At 46.6% G+C, this 13,122-nt stretch overlaps 1 pseudogene; it reads left to right on the top strand.

Moving 5' to 3' along the window:
- LOC135541501 (serine/threonine-protein kinase WNK2-like) overlaps positions 1-12,629 on the top strand; it is a 62,711-nt pseudogene extending 50,082 nt beyond the window's left edge.
- The last annotated feature ends 493 nt before the right edge of the window (positions 12,630-13,122 follow it).

Here is a 13,122-nt window from a genome sequence, read left to right as displayed (position 1 = left end):
CTCTCACCCTTCTGCCCTCCCAGGACCCCTCTACCGCCTCAGCCAGAGAGTCCCTCCAACACTCCTACCCCTCCGTTGCCCGCCCTGACCGCTCCCAGCCGCCTGTGGTGCTCCAGCAGCCCTTCTCCATGGGTGGAGCAAAGGCCCCCTCGCTGCCCCAGAGCCCTGCACGACACCAGCACACGGCAGGGGGGCCCAGTGAGTCAGATGGGGAGGGGCGAGGGGTGGGGGCCGAGGGGGCTTTGTGGACAGCACCATCAAGACTCTGGACGAGAAGCTGAGGACCCTGCTGTACCAGGAGTACGCCCCCATGTATCCATCAGGCAGTGCTGCGGAGACGCCAGGCTCGGGGACGGAGTACGTCCAATCCCCTCCTGGCCCAGACAGCTCCACCTTGGGTTCAGGAAGCAGCACCCCCCGACCTATGGGGGAGGGGCGCTACCGGACAGGGGAACAACTGGTAAACACAGAACCTTTATTCCGTATAAATCATAGAATGGCACCCTATTATTCCCTAAATAGTGCAATACATTTGGGATGCAACCATACTTTCTGTTCTGAGATTTGTAACTTCATTCACACCCCAGACTACATGTAAAGTACATGTAATCTATGTCCACCATTCATCCTTAAATGTTGACCATTATCCCTTTAAAATGACTGCTCTTTATTCTCTCCCTGTCAACTGTCTTTCTCTGTTTCACTTCTCTCGTTTCTCATCCCTCCCTCCCTCCCCACTCCTTCTTTCAGCCTCAGATTCCAGAGAGGATGGACAGTTTGAGCACGTTGAGTGATTCTGCGGTGTGTGGTATGTATATTCTATATTGTGGTATGTACATTCTATAGTGTGGTATGCACATTCTATAGTGTGGTATGTACATTATATAGTGTGGTATGTACATTCTATAGTGTGGTATGTACATTCTATAGTGTGGTATGCACATTCTATAGTGTGGTATGTACATTATATAGTGTGGTATGTACATTCTATAGTGTGGTATGTACATTCTATAGTGTGGTATGTACATTCTATAGTGTGGTATGTACATTCTATAGTGTGGTATGTACATTCTATAGTGTGGTATGTACATTCTATAGTGTTGTATGTACATTCTATAATGTGGTATGTACATTCTATAGTGTGGTATGTACATTCTATAGTGTGGTATGTACATTATATAGTGTGGTATGTACATTCTGTAATGTGGTATGTACATTATATAGTGTGGTATGTACATTCTATAGTGTGGTATGAAGGATACAACATTATTGTGATCCCTCAAACAGCTGTCTATGACAGTGACCAATTTCAAGATCCACAGAGGTTTCAGTTATTTTCCTTAAACCTATTGAACAGCTCTTATTGTAGTCATTAGAGAACCTGGGCATTCAGTCTCTCTCTCTCTGTCTGCAGCTCCCATGTCTAGGAGAAAAAACGTACCACACTCTACGTCCTGCTCTGGCTCTGGATCCAGAGGCCAGTTTAAGGTACTTTACTGTGTTACATTTTTGTTCCCCAAGGCCACTATTTACTACTACCTCTTAGTGACATCTACCTACAATGCCTGACTAATGTCTTATAATTTGAGTTTGTGATATTGTGGATTGATATTATAATTCCCTGTTTGTTTCATTTCTGCAAAGTAGGTATAAACGTGTCAGAGCTCTTTAAATAATAACTTTATTATCTATAGATGATCACAGGCCTTCCTGATGTGGTGAAGCAAGGAGAGTGGAAGCAGAGGAGTTGGAGCAGCGCTGCCTCCCCGGCGCACCCTGCTGGCCATCTCTCAGACTACCGCAGCAGTGCCCAGGCCGCCTCCACCATTATCGGACGTTTCTCAGTGGTCAGCACCGAGGACGACGTCACCCTGAGGAGCTATGACAGCCGCTACTCCGCCCCGCCAGACTTCTACCTTGATACACCCCCCGCCATGGCCAAATGGGGGTCGTTGACACACGCCTCCACATCCACCTCCGTGTCTGTTGATGTTACAGTCCACGCTCACGCGCGCTTCCTGTCCTCGGACTCGGGGGCGGAGAGTAGTCCGGCCAAGCTGGCCCCGGCCACACCCTCACGCCATGGTCGCTCAGGGGAGCGTAGAGGAAGTGACCTCATGAAGAGAGCGGTGGCTTTCCTGCGCCGTTCAGGCCGTAGTAGTAGTGTGCAGAGCTCTGATTCGCTGAGCCGGCAGGGGGGCGTGCATGGCTCGGCCTATGTGAGCAGTGATAATGACTCTGAGATAGAGGACTCGGATATGAAGAGAGAGCTGACCAGACTCAGGGAGAAGTAAGTCAGCTGTGTGTTTGTGTGTGTGGGTGTGTCTGAGTCTAGAAGAGCATAATCTGAGTAAGTCAACTTACCCTTTATCTAAAACCTTTCTCTCCCCTCCATCCATCTCCTCCACCCAGACATTTAAAGGAGCTCTCAGAGCTGCAGGCGCACCACAGAGGGGAGATAGAGCTGCTGTACCGCAGGCTGGGTAAAGCCACCCCACCCCCCCTGGGTCTCTCTCACTCAGTTCCCCCCAAGCGGAGGAGCAAGCACAAGCACAAACTGAAGGCTGAAAAACTCCTCAGTCCTCTGGTACAACAGCTTAGGCATGTCACCACCAAAACCAGTGAGTACAAGGCACCAAAACCAGTAATTTATGAAAGATGATCTGAAAGATCCTTCTGGAAGGGACTGAAACAGGCTTGTCTGCATGATTTAAGGCAGACAGGTCATCTTGTGTTAGGCAAGGTAACTGTCATAATTTGAATAGAGTAGCAGGGCTAAGTTGTAATAATGTCTCTATGTCTATGTCCAAATGGCAACATATTCCCTATTTTGTGCACTACTTTTGACCAGAGCCCCATATGAGCCCTGATCAAAAGTAATCCAGTTAATAGGGAATAGGGTGCCATTTGTGATGCACATAATGTCTCTCTGTGCAGGTTTCTGTGTGTAATATTTAAGTTGGTCTGTCTGTGCAGGTGAGACTACAGTCAGTCTGAACGGGTCTCCAGCCAAAGCTCCAGTACAGTCGGACAGAAGAGCCCGTTCAGGTACCAGTCACTTGGATACCTCCACCTCTGAACCTGTCCAGACCAAGCAGCCCTGCTCCCTCAAGGGGTCCCTCTCTTCAGACAACATCTACGCTGGAGCTGGACTACACGGAGAGAGGACAGGACCACAAGCTTCACCAGGCCAAGGTGACCTACAATCTACACATCCCAGCTATGCAAATGGAGAACATTATCACTAGGGTTACAAAATTCAGGTAAATTTCAAAATTACCAGGTTTTCCAAAACTCCTGGTCGGAGGAATCCAGATTTCCTGCTTATTCCGTCCTGAGTAAATATTCCAACCGGGATTTCGGGAAAACCTGGGAATTTTGGGACAAGGTGCAAATGATGGAACATGTAAAGTCTTATCACAGGTACAGAGGAGGATCAAAACGGAAGTAGGATGGTGCAACGTTTCGGTCACATCGACCTTAATCAGGCATCTGCAGCCTTTAACCTTTATGGTTCTGACATGGGTTATTGTTCGAACTCATCTCTAATGTGTGTTCTGTCCAGAGCTGTGTGCTCTTCTTACCCTAGTGTCTTGTGTTTCCTCTCCTCCTCCTCTCCTCTTCCTCCTCTCCTCCTCTTCTCCTCCTCTCCACAGGCTGGCCGTCTTACCCTCCACCGCCAGAGAGAGTGACCTATAAATCCAATAGCAAACCACGCGCTAGATTCCTCAGTGGGCCTGTGTCTCTGTCTATCTGTTTGTATCTCCTCCTCTCCTCTCCTCCTCTTCTCCTCCAAGCACTCCACCACTCACTCTGCTCCTCGTCTTCCTGCACTTCTCTCCTTCCTCTCCTCCTCCTCTCCTCCCTCGCTCCACCACTTACTCTGCTCCTCATCTTCCTGCACTTCTCTCCTTCCTCTCCTCCTCTCCTCCCTCGCTCCACCACTCACTCTGCTCCTCGTCTTCCTGCACTTCTCTCCTTCCTCTCCTCCTCCTCTCCTCCCTCGCTCCTCCACTCACTCTGCTCCTTTTCCTCTTGCACTGCTCTCCTTCCTCTCCTCCTCTTTTCTCCTCTTCTCATGTCCTCTTCTTTTATCTTCATTGGTTCTCCTCCTCTTTACTGTCTCACTCCTATCCCTCATCTCTTCATCTCCCCCTCTTCTCTTCATCTCCTTCTCTTTACTGTCTCACTCCTATCCCTCATCTCTTCATCTCCTCCTCTTCTCTTCATCTCCTCCTCTTCACTGTCTCACTCCTATCCCTCATCTCTTCATCTCCTTTTCTTTACTGTCTCACTCCTATCCCTCATCTCTTCATCTCCTCCTCTTTACTGTCTCACTCCTATCCCTCATCTGTTCATCTCCTCCTCTTTACTGTCTCACTCCTATCCCTCATCTGTTCATCTCCTCCTCTTTACTGTCTCACTCCTATCCCTCATCTGTTCATCTCCTCCTCTTCACTGTCTCACTCCTATCCCTCATCTCTTCATCTCCTTCTCTTTACTGTCTCACTCATATCCCTCATCTTTTCATCTCCTTTTCTTCACTGTCTCACTCCTATCCCTCATCTCTTCATCTCCTTCTCTTTACTGTCTCACTCATATCCCTCATCTTTTCATCTCCTTTTCTTCACTGTCTCACTCCTATCCCTCATCTTTTCATCTCCTTCTCTTTACTGTCTCACTCCTATCCCTCATCTCTTCATCGCCTCCTCTTCTCTTCATCTCCTCCTCTTCACTGTCTCACTCCTATCCCTCATCTCTTCATCTCCTCCTCTTCTCTTCATCTCCTCCTCTTCACTGTCTCACTCCTATCCCTCATCTCTTCATCTCCTTCTCTTTACTGTCTCACTCCTATCCCTCATCTCTTCATCTCCTTCTCTTTACTGTCTCACTCCTATCCCTCATCTCTTCATCTCCTTCATCTCTTCATCTCCTCCTCTTCACTGTCTCACTCCTATCCCTCATCTCTTCATCTCCTTCTCTTTACTGTCTCACTCCTATCCCTCATCTCTTCATCTCCTCCTCTTCACTGTCTCACTCCTATCCTTCATCTCTTCATCTCCTTCTCTTTACTGTCTCACTCCTATCCCTCATCTCTTCATCTCCTCCTCTTCTCTTCATCTCCTCCTCTTCACTGTCTCACTCCTATCCCTCATCTCTTCATCTCCTTTTATTTACTGTCTCACTCCTATCCCTCATCTGTTCATCTCCTCCTCTTCACTGTCTCACTCCTATCCCTCATCTTTTCATCTCCTTTTCTTTACTGTCTCACTCCTATCCCTCATCTCTTCATCTCCTCTCTTTACTGTCTCACTCCTATCCCTCATCTCTTCATCTCCTCCTCTTCTCTTCATCTCCTCCTCTTCACTGTCTCACTCCTATCCCTCATCTCTTCATCTCCTTTTCTTTACTGTCTCACTCCTATCCCTCATCTCTTCATCTCCTCCTCTTTACTGTCTCACTCCTATCCCTCATCTGTTCATCTCCTCCTCTTTACTGTCTCACTCCTATCCCTCATCTGTTCATCTCCTCCTCTTTACTGTCTCACTCCTATCCCTCATCTGTTCATCTCCTCCTCTTCACTGTCTCACTCCTATCCCTCATCTCTTCATCTCCTTCTCTTTACTGTCTCACTCATATCCCTCATCTTTTCATCTCCTTTTCTTCACTGTCTCACTCCTATCCCTCATCTCTTCATCTCCTTCTCTTTACTGTCTCACTCATATCCCTCATCTTTTCATCTCCTTTTCTTCACTGTCTCACTCCTATCCCTCATCTTTTCATCTCCTTCTCTTTACTGTCTCACTCATATCCCTCATCTCTTCATCTCCTTCTCTTTACTGTCTCACTCCTATCCCTCATCTCTTCATCTCCTTCTCTTTACTGTCTCACTCCTATCCCTCATCTCTTCATCTCCTCCTCTTCTCTTCATCTCCTCCTCTTCACTGTCTCACTCCTATCCCTCATCTCTTCATCTCCTTCTCTTTACTGTCTCACTCCTATCCCTCATCTCTTCATCTCCTCCTCTTCACTGTCTCACTCCTATCCTTCATCTCTTCATCTCCTTCTCTTTACTGTCTCACTCCTATCCCTCATCTCTTCATCTCCTCCTCTTCTCTTCATCTCCTCCTCTTCACTGTCTCACTCCTATCCCTCATCTCTTCATCTCCTTTTCTTTACTGTCTCACTCCTATCCCTCATCTGTTCATCTCCTCCTCTTCACTGTCTCACTCCTATCCCTCATCTTTTCATCTCCTTTTCTTTACTGTCTCACTCCTATCCCTCATCTCTTCATCTCCTCCTCTTTACTGTCTCACTCCTATCCCTCATCTCTTCATCTCCTCCTCTTCTCTTCATCTCCTCCTCTTCACTGTCTCACTCCTATCCCTCATCTCTTCATCTCCTTTTCTTTACTGTCTCACTCCTATCCCTCATCTGTTCATCTCCTCCTCTTCACTGTCTCACTCCTATCCCTCATCTGTTCATCTCCTCCTCTTCACTGTCTCACTCCTATCCCTCATCTTTTCATCTCCTTTTCTTTACTGTCTCACTCCTATCCCTCATCTCTTCATCTCCTTTTCTTTACTGTCTCACTCCTATCCCTCATCTGTTCATCTCCTCCTCTTTACTGTCTCACTCCTATCCCTCATCTGTTCATCTCCTCCTCTTCACTGTCTCACTCCTATCCCTCATCTCTTCATCTCCTCCTCTTTACTGTCTCACTCCTATCCTTCATCTCCTCATCTCCTCCTCTTTACTGTCTCACTCCTATCCCTCATCTCTTCATCTCCTCATCCTCTAGCTTATCTCTTTTCCTCTAGCTTTTCTCTTCTCCCCATCCCACCTTCTCCTCTGTGTCTCTCTGAGCTAGTTCAAATCAAATCAATTTTATTTGTCACATACACATGGTTAGCAGATGTTAATGCGAGTGTAGCGAAATGCTTGTGCTTCTAGTTCCGACAATGCAGTAATAACCAACGAGTAATCTAACCTAACAATTCCTAAACTACTACCTTATACACACAAGTGTAAAGGGATAAAGAATATGTACATAAAGATATATGAATGAGTGATGGTACAGAACGGCATAGGCAAGATGCAGTAGATGGTATCGAGTACAGTATATACATATGAGATGAGTATGTAAACAAAGTGGCATAGTTTAAAGTGGCTAGTGATATATTTTACATCAATTTCCATCAATTCCCATTATTAAAGTGGCTGGAGTTAAGTCAGTGTGTTGGCCACAGCCACTCAATGTTAGTGGTGGCTGTTTAACAGTCTGATGGCCTTGAGATAGAAGCTGTTTTTCAATCTCTCGGTCCCTGCTTTGATGCACTTGTACTGACCTCGCCTTCTGGATGATAGAGGGGTGAACAGGCAGTGGCTCGGGTGGTTGTTGTCCTTGTTGATCTTTGTGGCCTTCCTGTGACATTGGGTGGTGTAGGTGTCCTGGAGGGCAGGTAGTTTGCCCCCGGTGATGCATTGTGCAGACCTCACAGCCCGACAGGATGCTCTCGATTGTGCATCTGTAGAAGTTTGTGAGGGCTTTTGGTGACAAGCCAAATTTCTTCAGCCTCCTGAGGTTGAAGAGGCGCTGCTGCGCCTTCTTCACGGCGCTGTCTGTGTGGGTGGACCAATTCAGTTTGTCCGTGATGTGTACGCCGAGGAACTTAAAACTTACTACCCTCTCCACTACTGTCCCATCGATGTGGATATGGGGGTGCTCCCTCTGTTGTTTCCTGAAGTCCACAATCATCTCCTTTGTTTTGTTGACGTTGAGTGTGAGGTTATTTTCCTGACACCACACTCAGAGGGCCCTCACCTCCTCCCTGTAGGCCGTCTCGTCGTTGTTGGTAATCAAGCCTACCACTGTAGTGTCGTCCGCAAACTTGATGATTGCGTTGGAGGCGTGCATGGCCACACAGTCGTGGTTGAACAGGGAGTACAGGAGAGGGCTCAGAACGCACCCTTGTGGGGCCCCAGTGTTGAGGATCAGCGGGGTGGAGATGTTGTTACCTACCCTCACCTCCTGGGGTCGGCCCGTCAGGAAGTCCAGTACCCAGTTGCACAGGGCGGGGTCGAGACCCAGGGTCTCGAGCTTAATGATGAGCTTGGAGGGTACTATGGTGTTAAATGCTGAGCTGTAGTCAATGAACAGCATTCTCACATAGGTATTCCTCTTGTCCAGATGGGTTAGGGCAGTGTGCAGTGTGGTTGAGATTGCATCGTCTGTGGACCTATTGGAGTGGTAAGCAAATTGGAGTGTCAGGTAGGATGGATGTGATGTGGTCCTTGACTAGTCTCTCAAAGCACTTCTTGATGACGGAAGTAAGTGCTACGGGCGGTAGTCGTTTAGCTCAGTTACCTTAGCTTTCTTGGGAACAGGGACAATGGTGGCCCTCTTGAAGCATGTGGGAACAGCAGACTGGGATAAGGATTGATTGAAAATGTCCGTAAACACACCAGCCAGCTGGTCTGCGCATGCTCTGAGGATGCGGCTGGGGATGCTGTCTGTGCCTGCAGCCTTGCGAGGTTTAACACGTTTAAATGTTTTACTCACGTCGGCTGCAATGAAGGAGAGTCCGCAGGTTTTGGTTGCGGGCCGTGTCAGTGGCACTGTATTGTCCTCAAAGCGGGCAAAAAAGTTATTTAGTCTAGTTAAATGTTTCTCTCTGTCTGTTGTGCTTGGCTGATGAGTAGTGCATGTACAGTATAGTGATGCACTGCAGCAGCACTGTGTGCTCAGCTTACACTTACCCTCCTCTCCTGCCTGTCTGCTCAGCACAGATCCTCTCAATGTATCCCAGTCTCTGCCCCTGCAGTCCTACGTTAGTGGACCCCGTCTGCATGGCTACACACAGCCACTGTTATGTTGTGCCCCGTTGGTTAGGATCTCTCTCTCTCTTTCGCTCTCGTTTTCTCTCTCCGACCTCTTATAGTTCTGTAGCTCACTTCTGGAGTGACTGCATGATTGGCCTTGTCCACCAGTATTCAGATAGTTGACTGAACCATGCTTTCCCACAGTGTTATGTACTGTTTATGTGATAATGTTGCGTATGGCCATTGAGCAGCTCTGTGCAGCAGCGTGTCTGTATGTTTGTAGACTTACACTGCGTGTTTTTGTCTTCATGCTGCATGGATTCCTAACTCTGTTTGTCCCCTAGGGTCAACTCTGAAACGACTCTGCCTTGGAAAAGAGCGTGGAAGGGGTAAGTGTAACTTGCAGCAAAGACATTAGCCATTTAGAAAATCCCAATCTATGTGAATTATGTATTTATTGTAGCTACTCCTATACCCTTTTTTCCTTCTGCAAAGTTGCTCTCATAAGCACATTTTATTAGATAAAATGCATTTTATAAACAGGATTGGCCATCTAGTGTTCATGGTAGCTACATTTAGTTAAAATAACATGCTTTAGCAACAGAGCTAGTTTGAACTTGAGGCAGGGTGTGAACAGTATGTCCATCTCCCAGGGACTGGAGCAGGTCCAGGTGCATCCACCCAGCCACCCCAACAACAGACAGCCAGCTCTACTCCTCCCCACCAGACAGTAGCAGGGCTGGCCCAAGCCCAGACCAACAACAGCAACAACAAGACAGGCACCTACACCGGCACCTACATGGCCTCCTACACAGAGTCCTTCACAGACTCCCTTCACAGGATAGTGGATGATTGGACCATGGAGGCCCTGGGTGTCGCCCGGCGCCCGCGGACCAGCTCCCTCAGCCTCAGAGGGCAACCACTTTGTAACGAGGACCCCGGGGGGCCCAGAAAAAGAGACAGACTGTTCAGCGCTCCAGATGTGAGTAGTTGTTCGATACGGTATGTATGTGAGTTTATGTATTATCCATTATTCAGTGGTGGTGTAGCTAAATGTAATGTATGTTTTGTGTTTGTGGGGGTAGCGTGTGTATAGTTTAGGCCTGGGTTCAAATTGTGTTTGTTTTCTATCAAATTATGAAATGATTTAACCTCTCTGGGATATTTGGGACGGTAGTGTCCCACCTCTCCAAAAGCCAGTGAAAGTGCAGGGCGCTAAATTCAAAACAACAAAAATGTCATCATTAAAATTCCTCAAACATACAGTATTTTACACCATTTTAAAGATAACATTCTCGTTAATCCAGCCACAGTGTCTGATTTCAAAAATGCTTTACAGCGAAAGCACCACAAATGATTATGTTAGGTCACCACCAACTCACAGAAAAACACAGCCATTTTTGCAGCCAAAGAGAGGAGTCACAAAAAGCACAAACATTAAAAATGAATCACTAACCTTTGATGATCTTCATCGGATGACACTCATAGGACTTCATGTTACACAATGCATGTATGTTTTGTTCAATAAAGTGCATATTTATATAAAAAAATCTAATTTTACATTGGCGCGTTACGTTCAGTTGTTCTAAAACATGTAGTGATTGTGCAGAGAGCCACATCTATTTACAGAAATAAATTATAAATACATTATAAATGCCAGACACCTGGCTCAATCCTCTCTCATTCGGTCCCACTTCACAGTAGAATCCTCAAACAACATTCTAAAGACATCTAGTGGAAGCCTTAGGATGTGCAACATAACCAATATCCCACATTATCTACAATAGGGGCTGAGTTAAAAAACTACAAGCCTCAGATTTCCCACTTCCTGGTTGGATTTTTCTCAGGTTTTTGCCTGCCATATGAGTTCTGTTATACTCACAGACATCATTCAAACAGTTTTAGAAACTTCAGAGTGTTTTCCATCCAATACTATTACTAATATGCATATATTAGCATCGGCAGTTTACTCTGGGCACCTTATTCATCCAAGCTACTCAATACTGCCCCCCTGTCACCAAGAAGTTAACTGCATTTGATCGAGCATGTTTGGCACAATAGAACTGATGGAATAGTCCTAAAAGTGCAGATCCTGCCAGCTGGCACTGCAGGCAGACTTAATCAAATGTTTAATGTATTTAAAAGAAAACAAATACTATTTGAAGTCAGGTCTGGTACAGTCAAGGTGAAAGTCTGTGGCGACTGAAAGCTCACCTCCATATCTTTCTCTTCAGGCACCTGCCAGGACAGCCCCTGGCTCTGAAGGCCCCCAGCTCCCCCTGTCATGGCCGATGATTGACAATCAGGCCCTGCGTTCAGTGATGAAGACCAGCTCCCCGAGACAGGCAGAGTTCCATCCTGGCTACATGCTGGCCCATTCAGGCCCAGACATGTTTGGGGGGCTGCTGCTCCCGCCCCTCTCGCCCCTCACGCCCCTCTGTGTAAGCCTTTGGCCTGAGCTGCTGTCCCCCTTGGGTTCAGGGGTGTTTGCTTTACCTGCCGTGCCCCCAACCTGTGGCACCACCACCCCTGGTCCACCCTACGAACCACCCGACCCCAAACCCAGGAACCTCTAACCCCTGTAGCACCATGTCTTCCAACTATGTTTCCAAAATGAGTTATATGTAGTTAGAGCTCTAGCCTTCCCTTACCACAATGTAAACTATTTCTATTTAACCAGCATTTATGTATATAATAAGTATTTGAATACACACGGAGTGTACAAAACATTAAGAACACCTTCCTACTATTGAGTTGCCCCCCACCTTTTGCCCTTAGAACAGCCTCAAATCGTTGGGGCATGGACTCTACAAAGTGTCAAAGCGTTCCACAGGGATGCTGACCCATGTTGACAGGGATGCTGGCCCATGTTGACACAGTTGTGTCAAGTTGGCTGGATGTCCTTTGGGTGGTGGACCATTCTTGATAAACACGGAAAACTGTTGAGCGTGAAAAACCCAGTAGCGTTGCAGTTCTTGACATAGACCGGTGCACCTGGCACATACTACCATATCCCATTCAAAGGCACTTAAATATTTTGTCTTGCCCATTCACCCTCTGAATGGCACACATACACAATTCATGTCTCAATTGTGTCAAGGCTTAACAATATTTTTTAACCTCTTCCTCTTCATCTACACTGATTGAAGTGGATTTAACAAGTGACATCAATAAGGGATCATAACTTTCACCTGGATTCCCCTGGTCAATCTATCTATGTCATGGAAAGAACATGGAACGTTCTTAATGTATTGTACACTCAGCGTATGCTGTTATCAATGTGTGTGACATTATCATCCTCAATTGACATACCTCATATTTATGTACATAAAGGACATATGTCTATCTTATCACCTGTGTGAATGTGCTGTAGTGTATATAAATAAGGTGTTTGTGCATAATCCATTAATTTGGTTGTGTATAAAGCTTTTGTGTATTTACATGATCTATTTGTATATTATTCATTCATACTGTATGTCTTTGTGCATAAATTGTTCACGTTTGTGTGTAAATCACCCATATGTGTGTACAGTATGTGTATGTATATACAGTAACCCCTGTGTGTTTTTGTGTGAGAGTGTGTACATTAGGTGCTGCAGGGCTCTGTCCTAACTCAGCAGAGAGCCATTCACCATCTTGCCATCACTGTGAAGCCTTGTCACCCTGGTTACCAGCCTGGTCACCCTGTTAACCAGCTGTGTCATCCTGGTTACCAGCCTTGTCACTCTGGTTACCAGCTGTGTCACCCTGGTTACCAGTCTGGTCACCCTGGTTACCAGCCTTGTCACCCTGTTAACCAGCCGTGTCATCCTGGTTACCAGCCTTGTCACTCTGGTTACCAGCTGTGTCACCCTGGTTACCAGCCTGGTCACCCTGGTTACCAGCCTTGTCACCCTGTTAACCAGCTGTGTCATCCTGGTTACCAGCCTGGTCACTCTGGTTACCAGCTGTGTCACCCTGGTTACCAGCCTGAGCCCCTGGTTAAAAGCCTTGTACCCCTGGTTACCAGCCTGAGCCCCTGGTTAAAAGCCTTGTACCCCTGGTTACAAGCCTGGATTATCTGGTTACCATGACCCTCTGCTTTATTACTCTGCTATTTATGTTGTAATATATTTCAACTTCCTCAAACTTCATTGAAATGTGTACAACACAAGTGCTTGAAATAGTCTGAAGAAATGTGGAAGAACTTGAATTTAAAGTGCCTTGAACATTAGTTTCAATTAATTCTGGAGACGATCATGAGGTCATTTGAGAAAAGATAGGATAATGTGGTCATGTTATGAGTATGGTTTAGCCTTT

Source organism: Oncorhynchus masou, chromosome 6 (genome assembly GCF_036934945.1).
Source record: "Oncorhynchus masou masou isolate Uvic2021 chromosome 6, UVic_Omas_1.1, whole genome shotgun sequence".
NCBI classification, from domain to species: Eukaryota; Metazoa; Chordata; class Actinopteri; order Salmoniformes; family Salmonidae; genus Oncorhynchus; species Oncorhynchus masou.
The sequence above is the reverse complement of the archived record's forward strand: the minus strand, read 5'-3'. Positions and strand labels throughout refer to the sequence as shown.